Genomic DNA, 10,407 nt, shown 5'->3' on the forward strand with positions numbered 1-10,407 from the left:
CTAATGGTGGACTAGGGAGCTCCGGCCACGGTGGCCGTAAGCAAAATGGGGACATGATCGTGTTCCCGGTGACCCAGGGCGGTCTAGTTCGATTCAATGCTTCGGTAAGCATTACGGAGATGGAAGGGTGCTCAAAGGAAATAGCAGAGGACCGGGGCTGACCTGTGGAGGGCTGCCCACGGTGAGCTCGATTCACGGCGGCGGAAAACCGATTTGGGGGCAACGCAAAATTCAGGCGAGCTGGTGGGCGATCGAGTGTGGGAACGGGTGCTAGAGCTTCACAATTTCATGGCGTAACTAGCCCTGCCCTCAATTTATAGGCTCCAAGGACGGTGGCTGGTGAATTTCGAGGAGATGCGCGGCGGTCGGAGGTGACGAAGGTTATCGGCTTCGCGACTACGTGTCTACCGCCGTGGCGGGCTCACCGGCCTTGATGAGACAGCCGTGAGGGGTCACGACGGCACGGAGGAAGAGTTGAGCCACGCGGCACCCGGCCGAGAGGCGGCGGTGGACGGCGAGCGCTTTACCGCGGGCGGTGAGCTAGAGGAGATGTACCGTGGCCGAGCGGGGTGACTTCCAGCTCACCGGTGACGAGGACCTTTACCGCGACAGCCTTATCCGGTGACCGCCGAGCACGAATCTTGGCGAGCGGCGATCGACGGCGGCAGCTACCGGCGACGAGAACGAGTACGATCTCCTTCAGTTAACCGGTCACTGTACCATGGCATTGCCTCATCAGAGCTTCTGGCCGAGCAAGTTTAGCGTCCTTTTTCTCCAGATTTCATGTGACAACAGGTCCAAGTCTCTGCACCAAAGTTGTAGTGCTACATACCAGCTACAACTCAACTATAGGACTTGATCACATTTGAGCACTGGATCCAAATCAAAATCAAGCTCAAAGTTCACCCCATAGCACTGCAACTCTGAAATTCAGCTCCAAACAGTCTGACAGCCAGTTTTGGACTGGGTTTTTCTCCAAATTCTTCATAACAACTATGCTTGCACCCTTTAGCAAAGTTGTTCTCCTATAATGGGTCTTCAACTTTGATGTGGTGACCTAGGGTAAAAACCCTATACTTTGCAAGTTACAAAGCCCCAAAGTTGAGCCCCTACACTGATTTTTCAGACTTAGAGTAAAACTCAAATGAGGTCCATTTTGCATTTAGGTCCAAAACCTTGGGTTTTGCTTTCAAGTACACATTCTTGTGAACCAAGGGACTTAAGAAACCTATTTGGCTTGGTTTTTGCACTTTAGCCCAAAAGTGGGCTAATTTTGCACATAAGCCCTTGGGGTTTGGTTTTAGGGTTTTCCTGGGTTCCAATTAGGGTTTCTGGTATCTCAGGGGTACAAAAGTGATTCAAGTTTATTTTTAGGGTCATTTTATGACTTTTACCCTAAAGCTTTAGGTTTTCTTAACTTGGGTTAAGTTGTACCCCTTTAACTACTATTTAGGGTTAAGTCCATTAACCAGGGTTCCATTTGCAAAAACATTAAAACAATACAACTTGTTTGAAATTTTTGCCTAGTGAATGCACTCTAGGTGTGTCAAACATATGCAATGCCAATGCTCATGATGCCATGCTCAAGTTTTAGTTATAGTAACACCAGGGGTGTTACATCCTTCCCCCCATAAAAGAATCTCGTCCCGAGATTAAAAATCCTAGGGTAGGGAATGGTAAAGGAAACACATCACATTTTTATTTCCTTATTTTTGGTACAAGACAGGGGTGATGTGGGGGTTACTTCTTTATTACAACAACTATACAGGCTTTACAGTTTACATGAGGCTAGAAAGCCTGGGAAATTCTTATTCAAGAAGTCTTGGGTTTCCCATGTAGCCTCATCTTCCGAATGCTGGTTCCACTGTATCTTATAGAACTTGAGAGTCTTTCTTCGGGTGACCCTGTCCTTTTGATCCAGAACCCGAATAGGATGCTCCGAGTATGTTAAATCTGGTTCCAGGACAACATCAGTCACTTCAACAGTTCGATCAGGAACCCGAAGACACTTCTTCAATTGTGACACGTGGAACACATTATGTACAGCAGACAATGTTTCGGGGAGTTGGAGTCGATACGCCACTGGCCCACATTGCTCAAGCACCAAAAATGGACCAATGTACCTAGGTGCAAGTTTTCCTTTAACCCCGAAACGCGATATACCCTTCATTGGTGAGACCTTCAAGTAGACATAGTCTCCTTCAAGAAAATATAAGGGCATTCGTCGTTTGTCCGCATAACTTTTCTGACGAGCTTGGGCTTTCTTCATATTATGAACTATTTTCTGAACCTTTTCTTCGGTTTCTTTTACCATATCAGGCCTAAAGAAATACCTTTCCCCAGGTTCAGACCAATTTAGCGGAGTCCGACACCGACGTCCATATAAAGCTTCAAAGGGTGCCATCTTGATACTTTCTTGGTAACTGTTATTGTATGAAAACTCCGCTAGGGGCAAACATTCATCCCATTTTGGTGAGAAGTCCAGGACACATGCCCGCAGCATATCTTCAAGTATTTGGTTCACCCTCTCAGTCTGCCCACTGGTTTGAGGATGATAAGCCGAACTGTGGAGTAATTTAGTACCCAAGGAGTTGTGAAGTGCTTCCCAAAACATGGCTACAAATTGAGGTCCACGATCCGACACAATGGTCTTTGGAACACCATGCAAACTGAGAATACGGGCAATGTATAATGCTGCATAAGTGACTATTGTATATGTGACTTTAACAGGTAAGAAGTGGGCAATCTTCGTGAGTCGATCAACTATAACCCAAATAGAATCATACCCTTTGGCCGTCCTGGGTAATCCCACAATAAAGTCCATACTGATGTCTTCCCATTTCCATGTTGGGATTGGCAAAGATTGTAATGGACCGGCAGTTTTCATGTGTATGGCCTTGACACGTCTGCAAGTGTCACATTTCGCCACATAGCGTGCAATTTCGATCTTCATCTTAGTCCACCAATAATGTTGCTTTAAGTCTTGATACATCTTAGTGCTTCCGGGATGAATAGAATAGCGACTAAGATGTGCTTCATCCAGAATTTGCTGGCGGAGTTCTTCGTTCTTTGGCACTACTATGCGGTTTTTGAACCATATCACACCCTGATCGTCTTCCTTGAAACACTTGGCTACTCCAGCCTTTATCTTTTCTCGAATGTGCTTCATACCCAGATTATCCCTTTGAGCATCAATTATCCTTTGCAAAATGATTGACTCAAGCTTTAACTGATTTAGAGTCCCTTGTTGAATGATCCCCAGGTTTAGCTTTTCCATTTCCTGACACAAAGTGTTCTCGGAGGTCTTCGCCATAAGACAGTGGCAGGAAGTCTTACGACTCAACGCATCTGCCACCACATTGGCCTTGCCTGGGTGATAATGGATCTCCAATTCATAGTCTTTGATGAGCTCAAGCCATCGTCTTTGTCTCATATTCAACTCTGACTGGGTGAAGATGTACTTCAAACTTTTATGATCTGTATATATGTGACAGATATTACTCAGCAGATAGTGACGCCAAATCTTTAGGGCATGAACCACAGCAGCTAGCTCCAGATCATGAGTTGGATAGTGCTCCTCATGCCGGCGCAACTGCCTTGAAGCATACGCAATCACTCGGCCCTCTTGCATCAGTACACAGCCGAGCCCACTGCCAGATGCATCACAATATACGTCAAAAGGTTTAGTGATGTCCGGTTGAGCCAATACCGGAGCAGTGGTCAATAGTGTCTTCAGTTGCTCAAAGGCCTCATTGCACTTAGAAGACCAATTGAACTTGATGTCATTCTTCAACAAACTTGTGATTGGCTTCACAAGCTTAGAAAAATCTGGTATGAATCTGCGATAATACCCAGCTAGTCCAAGAAAACTCCGGACTTGGTGAACAGTTGTTGGGGGTTTCCACTCCAGAATATCTTTGACTTTGCTAGGATCTACCGCAATTCCTTTAGCTGATAACACGTGCCCCAAAAATTGAATTTCTTCCAGCCAGAACGCGCACTTGCTGAACTTGGCATATAGCTGATGTTCCCTGAGGCGCGTCAATACAATCCGTAAATGCTGAGCATGGTCTTCTTCATTCTTAGAATATATCAAGATATCATCGATGAAGACTACCACGAACTTGTCCAATTCAGGCATGAACACCGAGTTCATTAAGTAAGTGAAATGGGCAGGAGCATTTGTGAGCCCGAAAGACATTACCAAGTATTCAAACAATCCATATCGCGTAGTAAACGTGGTCTTCGGTATATCCTCGGGCCGAATACGGATTTGATGATAGCCCGACCTGAGATCAATTTTGGAAAATACCCTCGCCCCAGTCAGTTGATCAAATAAGATGTCGATCCTTGGAAGAGGGTATTTATTCTTGATAGTGACCTCATTTAGGGGTCGATAATCCACGCACATTCTCAAGGTTTGATCCTTCTTCTTAACAAAAATGGCGGGACAACCCCACGGGGACGAGCTTGGCCGGATGAATCCTTTATTCAGTAGATCTTGCAATTGAGTCTTCAGTTCCGCCAATTCATTAGGGGGCATACGGTACGATCTTCGGGAAATGGGAGTCGTACCGGGCTTTAGCTCAATTACGAATTCTACATCTCTTTCAGGGGGCAGTCCAGGCAAATCTTCCGGAAATACATCTGGAAACTCACATACTACCGGAATGTTCTTGATCTCCGGTACAATGGCTTCATAGACTCTACCAGAAGTTTTGGCCGGATTGGTTGCGGGGAGAGTCAAGAAAATCTCTTCTTGGTTATAGCTCAACCTGACGGTTCTGAGTTCAGTGTTGAGGATTGCCTTGTATTGGGTTAACCAGTTCATACCCAAGATTACATCTATATCCTGGCCTTTCAGAACGATCATATTAGCAGGAAAGTTCCGTCCGGCCATTGTTACTGGCACTCCATAGGCCACTTCTTTAGTATAAATGTATCCCCCAGGTGAATGAATTTTAAATCCCTCCTTTGATTCATGGTATGCAATATGATGTTGTTCCACAAACTTCTTGCTAATAAAGATATGTGAAGCACCAGAATCAAAAAGAATAATTGCTGGGTGACTGGCTACGGGAAACGTACCCATCATCACTGGTTCTCCTTCCGGTGTAGTAGCCACTTGAGTGTAGTATACACGCCCCGTTTTCTTTGTATTCTTCCCCGCAGCATTTACTTTGGGCTGAAGTGATTTCCCAGATCCTTGCGAAGCATTAGATTGATTTTGCCTAGGATATGGGCAGTCTTTGATAAAGTGTCCCGACTTGCCGCAATTAAAGCACCCAGTTGAAGAACTAGGCAAGACAGGGAATCGAGTGCCTGGGGCACCCGGCTGTTTTGGGGTAGTGGGGGCATTATTGGGGCGGATAATGATAGGCTGCTTGAAGGGAAATGAAGGTGGGCGAGAAAAAGGGCGATTTTGGTTTGAGGGTCGAATCACAAACTGTGGTTTCTTCGCCTGGCCCTGATTAGGCCGCTCACCACCAAATCCCTTATGCTTCCCAGAATTTGTGTACTTGGCTTCAACAGATAAGGCCGTGCCGACAGCCTTTCCATACGTGAGATCTATGCATGTGGCCATTTTCCTTTGTAGCCGATCATTCAGACCCCACATAAAACAGTTCTTCTTCTTCAAATCTGTATTCACCTGATCGATAGCATACTGTGACAGGTGATTGAACTTGTTGAGATACTGATTAACAGTATCTCCCCCTTGCTTCAGTTTCATGAACTCTTCTTGTTTCATGTGCAGCACTCCCTCAGGAATGTAATGCTCGCGGAATGCTGCTTTGAACTCGTTCCATGTAATTTGATGGTTGTCCGGCTGGATGGCCACAAAGTTCCCCCACCAAGTACTGGCAGGTCCTCGGAGTTGCTGTGCTGCAAACAGTGGCTTCTGTACTTCCGAACAGCGTAGAAGGCCAAACTTCTGCTCTATGACCCGTATCCATTCGTCGGCCTCGAGCGGGTCTTCTGCTTTGATGAAGAGAGGCGGACGAGTCTCAGAGAAATCCAGATAAGTGGTCTCACGGGGACCTTGTTGGAATCCTGTTCCTGCTTGTTGTTGAAGCTGTTGCTGACCCGCCATCTCCCTCAGGAAGCGGGTGTTGTCGGCTGTGGCGTTCACCAAGGCAGCAATTGCCTTGGCAAGCGTGGGTGGAACGGGAGGCGGATTCGGGGTAACGTCCCGACCCCCGGATGTTCCGGCTGCATCCTGTGCACGAGTCCTGGTCGGCATCTGAGGCAAAAACATTTGAATAAACATAATATGCCCAAGGAAACCTTCCGTTTTACATTACTATGAAGAGTAATGATACAGACTCAATATTACACAGCAGGATACATTACCCATTTTACAAAAGTTGAACCTATTATACAACAGTACACCCTACAATACACTACTCTACTTCTATTACACCCTTATTCCTGCTTGCCATCAGTCTTGGCGGCTTCATCGTCAGGTGTGGGAGTCTAGACATCAACCAACCTCAAAGAAGGAGGGGGCTCAAAAAGGTCTAACTCCCCACCCAGCGCACGTCCCGCAATGTGAGATGGTCCAGCTTCTGCCTCAGCAGGTGGTGCAGGCTCACTTGGGTGTAGTTGTGAGTATAATACATGGACTTCCTCGTGCAATGTGTTGCAGTAAACCTGCAGGTCATCAACAGTCGAGCTAAGTTCTTTAACTCGGGCCTGAGCCCTTGCTTCCTTAGCACACATTAGCAAACGAGACTGTACGGCCCAGTCAAGTGCTAAGTCTCGATCAGCGAGTTGATCCTGCAGATGTCGGATGTCCCTTCTCAGTTCGTTGATTCTATCTCCGTCAGCGACCCAAGCATCAGTCCTTTGTTGCAGTGCTGCCTGAAGTCGACTCACACGAGCTTCAAGGTCTCCGATGGGGTCGTTACTCCCACTACTGCTGCTTTCATGTCGGGGAGCCAATTGATGCCGAGGCACCCCAATTGGTCCCGTAGACTTGCGTGCCGTTAGCCTGGTACGTGGCGGCATCTTTTCTAAGGGGGAAAATGTTATTAGTATGATTCTTAGCATGATGCATGTATAATTACAGAATCAACCTTAGTCGATTCAACCTTCTATATGTTGCACTCTTCCTATCTGGTCTTTACGATAGACTTCTTCAGAATACTTAGGTAAGAAGAGAAAAGAATTTCTAGGTAAGACTTTTGAAAATTCTTTTGAAGATGCTTCATAATATCTGCCAAGAAGGGCTACGCTCCGATACCAGCTGTGACGGAACCTCCCAAGTAATTAGGCCCACCTACAGTTGTCCTTGTCCAACGGACATCAGACAACCCTGTAGGTGCCCCTGAACTACTTGACAAGTTCGGTATCTTTCCTTACCTCACCAGGAACGTCTCACCCATCTTGTAGATATTACAGAACATCGGAGATAAAGAAATGCGGAAGCGAATTACATAAACTTTACATTTATTTCAAAAGTAAGCTTGAGTTATATTATTACAGACCAGCCTAAAAGTGAGTGCATAGGAGTAATATTATACAAACCAGGGAGGCACAAACTCCTCCCGAGAAGCTAAAAGCAAAAGATTCTTAAGTGGAGGACCGAGTCCTCCCGCACTTCAGTCTTGATTTTCTTCTTTTGGAACCACCTTGGCACAGAAGCAGCAAAAGTCTGCTACTTCCTCACCTAAAAACAACAAAGGGATAAACCCTGAGTATGGAATTACTCAGCAAGTCTTACCCGACTAAGGAAAAGACTCTCAAGGGGATGCTAGATAAATAGGAGTCAAGGAGAGGCTTTAGCAAAAATCAACTTATACTTTTGCAGAAGTAGCTTACTAAAGTGAGTCCTTACTTTCAATCTTTTAACGCCATGTTAAGTATTAATAGACTCCATTTGCATCTAGTCTAATTTCACATCACATCAAGACAACATCATTTTTATCCATCGTGTTCGCCTCTTGACTCTAGGTTGTAGAAAAGTGACCAAGTCTTCATAACCGCGAAGGTACGGCGATCCGAATCGATTATACTCAGCTGAGGATCTCCAATCACACGACATATGTAGCACTTAACCCTTGCATATGTCAACCCGCCACCGGGGTTCTTAAGACCGGATCAGGTTCACGCAGACCGAGAGCACAGATACACCACCGTCCAGCCTCTTGCCACGGAGGGTACACGCTACTCTCGCCACCGCTCCACGCCCATCTCGTGTTGTCTTATTCCGGCCTTAGTCTGCCTGAGGCAAGGCTTACCCATGACGAGGCATGTGACCAGTTAAAGGGTCCTCGGTCAGCACGCCTACATACGCGTTAATCCTTAACCAACCTGGGTAGAACATCACCTGTTCCTACCCCAAGTTTCCATTTAAGTATTTCCACCCTTAGGAATGTGTCTGTTCCTTAGGATGAAAGAGCATCACGGGGAGCTTTGCAGTAAGATCCCACTATTGCTCCAAATGAAAATATTCTTGCAGGTAGAAGCTATCCTCTCCATGGTTAAATTGAGGACAACTTCTATCCACAAGATCTAAGCAAGGCTAAGCATTTTTGTAAATCATAATTTTGATACTTCACAGAAGTATCTATAAAGGTATGGATATCAAGGAAAGCAATGCATCAAAGGGTTTCAAGTAACTCCTATGAACTTAATGCACATTTCACTAGACTTAAGTGTGCGAAAAGTATTTAAAAACTCAAGGAAAGGGGTTGCATGCACCGGGGCTTGCCTTCGTTTGCAGGTGATTCAGGCTCGGATCCACAAATGTCGAAGTAGAAACTATTCCAGGCCTGAGTGTCCAAAGGTGGTTGTACTTGCTCTTCAGTTACTTCTACCTCTTCTTCTCGTTCTAATCATAACCATACATATGTATAAGAATGGATGCCATGGGATGCTCATGAGGATGCAAAGACAACATAAACTTCTTATTTATGTCTTGAATACAACTTGCCTTCACGGAGTTCCGGGAACTTAGGGTTTCCGGAGTCGGTAAAGGAGTTCATAGGGCAGGGGGGTGTTTTGGGGTTTGGTGATCAAACAAGGTCCAAATCAATTTAAACTCTACCCTAGGCTTCTAAATATTGTATAATATCCATATAAAAATTTTGGGCATTTTAGGACTTACCAATTATTTTCTAAAAATCTATAACCAAGACTTTTAACTACTTTAAATACCCTAAAATTTCTTACTTTCACTAAAAATCACCAACTTATTTTTATTAAATACTATGGAAAATAACAAACCTAGGAAAATTAGTTTTACAATTTTATCATTTTTCTACATTTTTCTACACATTTTTAAAGCTCTGCTGGAAAAAGAAAAAGAAAAAGGTTAAGGGGAACTGGGCCGGATTCAGCCCAGCGGCCCAAGACCAGGGAGGAAAGCGCGCCCGCGCGCTCCGCGCTGGCGACTTTGCACGAAGGCCCTCGGCTTAACGGCTAAACAGAATTATGTCCATTTACTATTGTGTTAAGTCGCTGACAGTTCACGAAAAGGCCCTCGGGGTTCTGTAAATTCACAACTTGGAGTCCTCGACGGTGCTCAAGCGCGGCCACGCTCCGGCGAGCAAGCAGTCCGGCCAATTGGGGCAGTGACCGGCGCTCTCGAGCGACATACACGGAATTAAACCCCTAAGGAGCATTTCCCCTAACCTAATTGCACTAATGGTGGACTAGGGAGCTCCGGCCACGGTGGCCGTAAGCAAAATGGGGACATGATCGTGTTCCCGGCGACCCAGGGCGGTCTAGTTCGATTCAATGCTTCGGTAAGCATTACGGAGATGGAAGGGTGCTCAAACGAAATAGCAGAGGACCGGGGCTGACCTGTGGAGGGCTGCCCACGGTGAGCTCGATTCACGGCGGCGGAAAACCGATTTGGGGGCAACGCGAAATTCAGGCGAGCTGGTGGGCGATCGAGTGTGGGAACGGGTGCTAGAGCTTCACAATTTCATGGCGTAACTAGCCCTGCCCTCAATTTATAGGCTCCAAGGACGGTGGCTGGTGAATTTCGAGGAGATGCGCGGCGGTCGGAGGTGACGAAGGTTATCGGCTTCGCGACTACGTGTCTACCGCCGTGGCGGGCTCACCGGCCTTGATGAGACAGCCGTGAGGGGTCACGACGGCACGGAGGAAGAGTTGAGCCACGCGGCACCCGGCCGAGAGGCGGCGGTCGACGGCGAGCGCTTTACCGCGGGCGGTGAGCTAGAGGAGATGTACAGTGGCCGAGCGGGGTGACTTCCAGCTCACCGGTGACGAGGACCTTTACCGCGACAGCCTTATCCGGTGACCGCCGAGCACGAATCTTGGCGAGCGGCGATCGACGGCGGCAGCTACCGGCGACGAGAACGAGTACGATCTCCTTCAGTTAACCGGTCACTGTACCATGGCATTGCCTCATCAGAGCTTCTGGCCGAGCAAGTTTAG

This window comes from Zea mays, chromosome 7, assembly GCF_902167145.1.
Source record: "Zea mays cultivar B73 chromosome 7, Zm-B73-REFERENCE-NAM-5.0, whole genome shotgun sequence".
NCBI classification, from domain to species: domain Eukaryota; kingdom Viridiplantae; phylum Streptophyta; class Magnoliopsida; order Poales; family Poaceae; genus Zea; species Zea mays.